A 6168-nucleotide genomic window follows, 5' to 3' on the forward strand; every position below is an offset into this window, starting at 1 on the left:
CAGGGTCACAGCCATAGCCGGTCACAGAGCCACATCCGGTCACTGCCCAGGGTCGCAGAGCCGCAGCCGGTCAGTGCCCGAGGTCAGAGCCGCAGTGCAGGGTGGGCCGGCCTCGGCCGGGAAGAGTGCCATGTGCTTCCTCCACACAGTGATTGTAGTGCTCAGCATCGCGTTGACGCAGTGCCACAGATACACGTTGCCACGGATACGCTGGGCCTGGCTCACGTACTTCCGTGCATCGACTCGGCTCCTCAGCAGACCGGTGAGGGGCCTGAGGCACAGTGATTGGGTGGCCTGCTCAGGTCGCCCCGCTAACAAGGGGTGGAGCTGGCTTGCACCCGCACAGTCACAAGTCCCCACTCAGCCCCGCTCGGCCCTCCAGCCTCTTCATCCCGTCCATCAGTCCCTGTTGGGTATCTGCTTGGCTGAGAAAACACTCATCTTCACACACTTCCTTCTACTTGTTCAGTTATTAAGGATAAATTCCCGGAAGCGGATCATGGGATTCACACCCGACAAAGGTTTTGATACTCATTTCCTATGGCCTTCAAGCCCCGAAATAACCAGCTGTTAGTTCCAAAGGCAAATGTCCATCCTTGGGGATACCACTGATGTCCCTGGGTGGTTTATTGTTGGTGATCTTATCGAACAAAACAGTATCTATGTGAGTGGCTTGTCCAAGTGCTGTGACAGTCGATGACACAGATGCTGGCTGCTAATACGGGCAGTGGACACTGGAAGGACCAGACGGCCTGCTGTTTCCTGCCTCTCATCTAGAGAGAACTGACCTATCTGTCCACGTGACAGGTGCCATTGACCTAAGAGGGACCGACAAAATGTACAGTCCTTGATTCCCTGAAGACTGGTGACTTTGGGGGGCAGATGCCCTTTTTAAGTGTGCCACCTGAGTAGTTACAAAGGAAAAGGTGGATACGTTTGGCTCTATGAAGGTTAAACACCCCAAACTGATGTAAAGTTAAAAAAATAGTATAACTCAAAAGACAAAAACTAAGAAACATCGTACATGTGACAAAGGGCTAAATGCCTCCTGCACAAAGAGCTCGCTCCTCCACCAGTAAGCAAAATCAGACAACCTGCGAACAGGCACATGTTCACTGCTACACTGTTTATAACGGGAAAAGTAAGAGGAAGTAATAACTTGGATGTCCGTCAACAATAGCTTAAGTTATAGGTCATCTGTTTGATGGAGCAGTACACAGTAATTAAAAAGAATGAAAAAATGAGGAAGATCGGTATGCAATGACATGGAAGGATCGCCAAGATATATCGAATTAAGTAATTAAGCAATCAGTTTGTTTGACAGACATTCGTAAGGGTCTGTGGCGATTAAGCTGCATGCGCATCTGAACGCCACGTCTTTCCCACGCGCACGTCCCCCCTGTACCCCCGTCCAGGTGCGTCATCCTCACCCCCTTTCCCTGCGTCTCCGCTTCCGCCCTTGAATGGGAGGGAAGCCTCACGCGTCCACGCACCCCACATCCGTGCCGTTTTGACTCCTGCCGTACGGGGCATCTGGCTCTCCCAGCCCGGCACGCGCGTGCCTCCCTCACGACGCACCTCCCTCCCCAGTGTAAAGCCACTTCCGTGAGCTCACGTCTGAGACCTCGGAGCAGGGCGGGTCAGTTTGTCCACCTCTCCTTGGACATTCAGCATCTAAGGCGCTCAGAGGCAGAGGGAACGTCTTCTTTCAAGGCTGTCCTCTCCCGAAGAGCCTGGATTAGGCCAGCCTTGCTCATTCCTGCGCCCTAGGACTTCCTGCTGCGCTTATTAGTCAATGAGCATTAGCGAGTGATCAAATTATGTGTCACAAGCAAGTCTAGGTATCTCTAGGTCATGCACGGATCTAGCAGTGGCCGAGAGATACTGTGACGGGGCGGAAATGAAATGTCACAGTTGCATTGGACCCCGGAGCGGGCTGTGCTCGCCCGGACCCTACGCCCCGCACTCTGTGACGCTAACAGCAGGCAGAGCACCTGAGACCAAGGAAATGGCCAGACTCCGGAAGGCCGAGTGCTCCGGAGCGGGAGCCCCGAAGGGGGACGGATGTGAGATGACGCTCCCAGACCTCCCAGCGCGATGCTGCACAGGAAAACAAAGCGCGCCCCCCACCCCGCAAACGACCCTTCAAAACGGCCTCAGACTCCTTCATTTCCTCCTTCCCGGCCATTTGTTGGCTCTGTCGCGGGCCGGCGGTGTGCAGCGACTTCTGGTCCATTAACTGCCTTTCCCCAGCCGCGGGGACGTCCCTGGACCAGCAGTGGGGCTGCTCCCTCACGGTCACCTCTGTCCTCTCTGGGACCGTCGCTCGGCCTTTGGCGGAGTTCCAGTTGTCGCCAAGGAGATCTGCGATGACTGCTCCCGTCATTATAGAAAGAGTGTCGCTTGCCCTCGGAGGGAACAGCCATATGTTCATTTTATTTGGCTCTAAAATGACTATCCAATTTATTTTAGTTTCTGAGAATGTATTCTATTTTGGTCCAGCGCTATCCTAATTACAGAATAACCATGTTATATAGCCTGCATTGTCACTGGATTACTGCACGCCCAATCTAGGTTTCACTGATTTTTAACATAAAAATGTAATGCATGTACTTATAATTCTTAGATAAAAATGAAAAGCCAAATAATTCTGTATTAAGGTAAAGGTGAACTATTGTTAACAGGGAGACCCCAAAATAAAGGTAAGAGGGAAGGTGGTTTCTCTCACCTGCATCCCGATGGGTGTGGGTCGGCAGGGCAGTGTACTCGACGAGGCCCTGGGCTGAGAGGCCCACGTGCAGAGAGACTGGCGCCTCTGCCCAGAAGCCAGCGGACCGGAGTCCCCCACAGCCGTGCACACGGGCTTAGAAGCAGACCCTTCCTCTCGGAGCCTTGGTTGGTGGGCCCGGCCGATGCCTTGATTGCAGCCTGTGAAAGACCCAGAGCCAGAGACCCCCGCAATCCATCAGACAGTAAGTGTTTGTTGTTTTAAGTTCGTAATTTTAAGGGTAATTTTGTTAACTCCCAATGGCTAACAAATACACTATTTAGTGAGACATAGATGTGTAGAAAAAAAGGAGGAGGGAAAAAAAAGATCATTTCTATTGTCTCTTTTTAAAGACACATCATCTCCAGCTCCCTTCCCTGCTCTCCCTCAAGCTGCCTTCACCTTCCCCCCCCTCCACCTCCCATCTTTTGGTGTAGCCAGACAGAGCCATCAATATTTATTTGACCAGAACTCTGATTTGGACAGGGGCCAGTGGGGGACACCTCAGCCCATGGGACCCACACCAGGCTGGTGGGTCCACTTCCAGAGGCCTGTCAGGCTGTGGAGGGAGAGGAGGAAGGGGAGAGTAGGGAGAGAGAGAGGAATGGAGGAAGGAGGAGGGAGAGAAAAGGGGAGGGAGCTGGGAGACAGAGAAAGAGGAAGAAAGAGGGAGGAGGGAGCCAGAGGGATGGAGGGAGCCGGGGCAAGAGAGAGGGAGGGGGAGAGAGAGGCACCCTACCCTATGCTATGCTTCTTGGCTTAAAGACAGAGGAAGGGGCCATGAGCTAAGGTTAGCAGGTGGCCTCTAGAAGCTAAAAAAGATAAGGAAACAGATTTTTCCCTAGTGACTTCAAACGGAACACAGCCCTACAGACACCTTGATTTCAGGACATCTGACGTCCAAAACTGTAAGACGATAAATGTGTGTTGTTTAAGTGTCTTGTAATTTGTTACAGCAGCAAGAGGAAACTAATACCCCAACTGAGCAAGCAGATGAGGTAAAGATTACACCGGAATAGGCAACCTATTCACTGACCTTTGAAGATGTGATGATCGCATTTGCTATTTATAATTGCAGCTTAATTGTCCTTGTCCTGTTTAACCCCAGGTTCTCAAAATACTCCAAAGATATGAAATCATCGTGACAACATTTGCAAAAGAGATGTTGGAGACGTAGCAGACATATCTTGAGACTGAATTTCAAATCATTCTGACGTCTTGAGAATTTTCGTCGCTCTTTCTTCAGAAGTCAAGGAGAGCTGAGGATTTATCTGAGGTGGGACAATGACATTGTCATAAGGAGCTCTTTAAGTAGGAAGGGACAGCTGGGACCAAAGATAGTCTCCCAGAATTCCTGCCTGCTGTCCGTATTAGTTACCTGTGGTGGCTGCAACAAAGTGCCACAAACTAGGTGGCTAAAGACGGTAGAAATTTATCTTTTGACTCCAGAGACCAGAGTCTGGAACGAAGATGTCGCAGGACCTCCATCCCTCTGAAGACTCCAGGGGAGGCTCCTTCCTGCTTCTTCCAGCTTCTGGTGGCTCCAGGTGGTCTGGCCTCTGTCTCTGTCTCACATGGCCTTCCTCGCTTCTCCCTGTGTCCACCCCCTCGCTTCTCCCTGTGCCTCTGAGAGGGATGTTTATCATTGGACTTAGGGCTCTGGGAGAATCCAGTGTGATTCACACCTGCAGAGACTTTCTACATAGGGTCACATTCACGGGGTCCTAGTGGCCACCGCTCACCCACTGCTCTGCTTTCAGGCAGGTCAGTCATCAAGGCCCCGGCTTTGCTGACTCAGGGACAGCCTTGTTATGGTCAAGTCTTGCTCTGGGATGTCCATGTCTGTTCTCCCCGGTCTGCCCAGAGCCCACCCACGGCCCATTGGACACATCTGTGCCCCAGGGGACACCAGTCATGGGTTGGGAGTTTAAGACCAAGGTCTGGAGGAAACACTAAACTAGTGTATGTCCCCGTAGGGACGGAAGCAACATTTGTCTTCATCCTTGTCCCAAAGATCCTTTTCTGCTTTTTCAAAGGAAAAATTGAATTACACAAAAGAGAACAAGACGCAGGCCTTCTGCCTGGGCGATGAGGGAGAACTATTGTGGGTGACAGTGGAAGCTGACAAAGCTGAGGAAGCAGGCATCCTTGCAGATGGCGTTGTCGCGCGTGCGCACACACACACGCGCGCATATACACACACACACCCACACACACCCACACACACCCCTCAGTGAATCCTTGTTATTGGGAACGTGCTAAGGTTGGGCCTGGCGGCCATGTGTCAAAACACCCAGCTGCGCCCAGAGGCACTCGCTGCCCCTGCTCACAGTGACAGGCACTGCAGGGACTTGGGGAGCTCTGGGATGGGGGTTCACCGGGGCCTTCTGGGTCCCCCAGTGCTGGAAGACGCCCACATTGGTGCTCCTGTAGAGGAAATACGACATGTCAGTGACTCAAACCGAACGTCCTCCTTTGATACCGAACCTACCTGGGCGGACATTTGTGACTTCCTCCTCTCCAGTGGCTGGAGAGGTTCTTTCCGGTAGCACATGATCCATGGGCTGCGACTAAGCATCCGTAAGAATTGTGTTTCTAAAACGAACATTGGACATAGCTGTTTCATCCGGTACGAGCACTGTGAACACATATGCGAGGCACACGTCCGTTTAATTTTGAAACGCATTGGAACAGGCGGAGGCCAGGTCCAGTGCTGGCCGCCTCCCCATGGTCACCTCCGTGGCCCCCGGCTTTACCTGCACGTTCGCACAGGTGCAGATGCGTCACGGCACCTGGGCAGACCGAGACGCACGTGCCCACTCCCTGTCCCGCTCAGAACATCTTAGGCACTCGGTCAGTCACCTACTTGTATTATTTCTCTCCTAATTTTACTGAGTCTCATTGCTAGTCTTGGTTCCCAGAGCAACTGCCTGACATTTTTGGCCCCTGACACGTCTGCCCAGCGGGACGGTGGGGGAGGGGGAGGAAGGTAGAGATACTGTGACATCCCCGTGGCCTGCGTGCAATGACATGCTTAGGTAAGCCAGAGCTCAGGCCCTTTGTTATCTTCCAGACTTTTCCTGCCAAGACGTGGACTCCCAGGTAGAAGCGCAACAGCGTGGCCACCCCCGCAGGTGTGGGCACAGACGGGGCGTGTCACAGGAGCAGCTTCTTTCCATCAGGGTAAGGAGCAGGAGGGGAGGTCAGGCCCACTCTGCAGCTACGCGCCCGGGCTGGGAGCACGAGGGACACCGGTGGAATGTCCTTCCCGGCTGGATTTAGGCACCGTCTGGTGCAGAATCAATCAGCGAAGGGGCAGGTGGGTGGGTGGGACTGCCCCCACGTCCCACCACGCCGGTGCTGCTCTGCGGGGCTCTGCGGGGCTCTGCGGGGCTCTGCTC

The sequence above is a fragment of the Pteropus medius genome, unplaced genomic scaffold, assembly GCF_902729225.1.
Source record: "Pteropus medius unplaced genomic scaffold, Ma_sr-lr_union100, whole genome shotgun sequence".
Classification (NCBI taxonomy): domain Eukaryota; kingdom Metazoa; phylum Chordata; class Mammalia; order Chiroptera; family Pteropodidae; genus Pteropus; species Pteropus medius.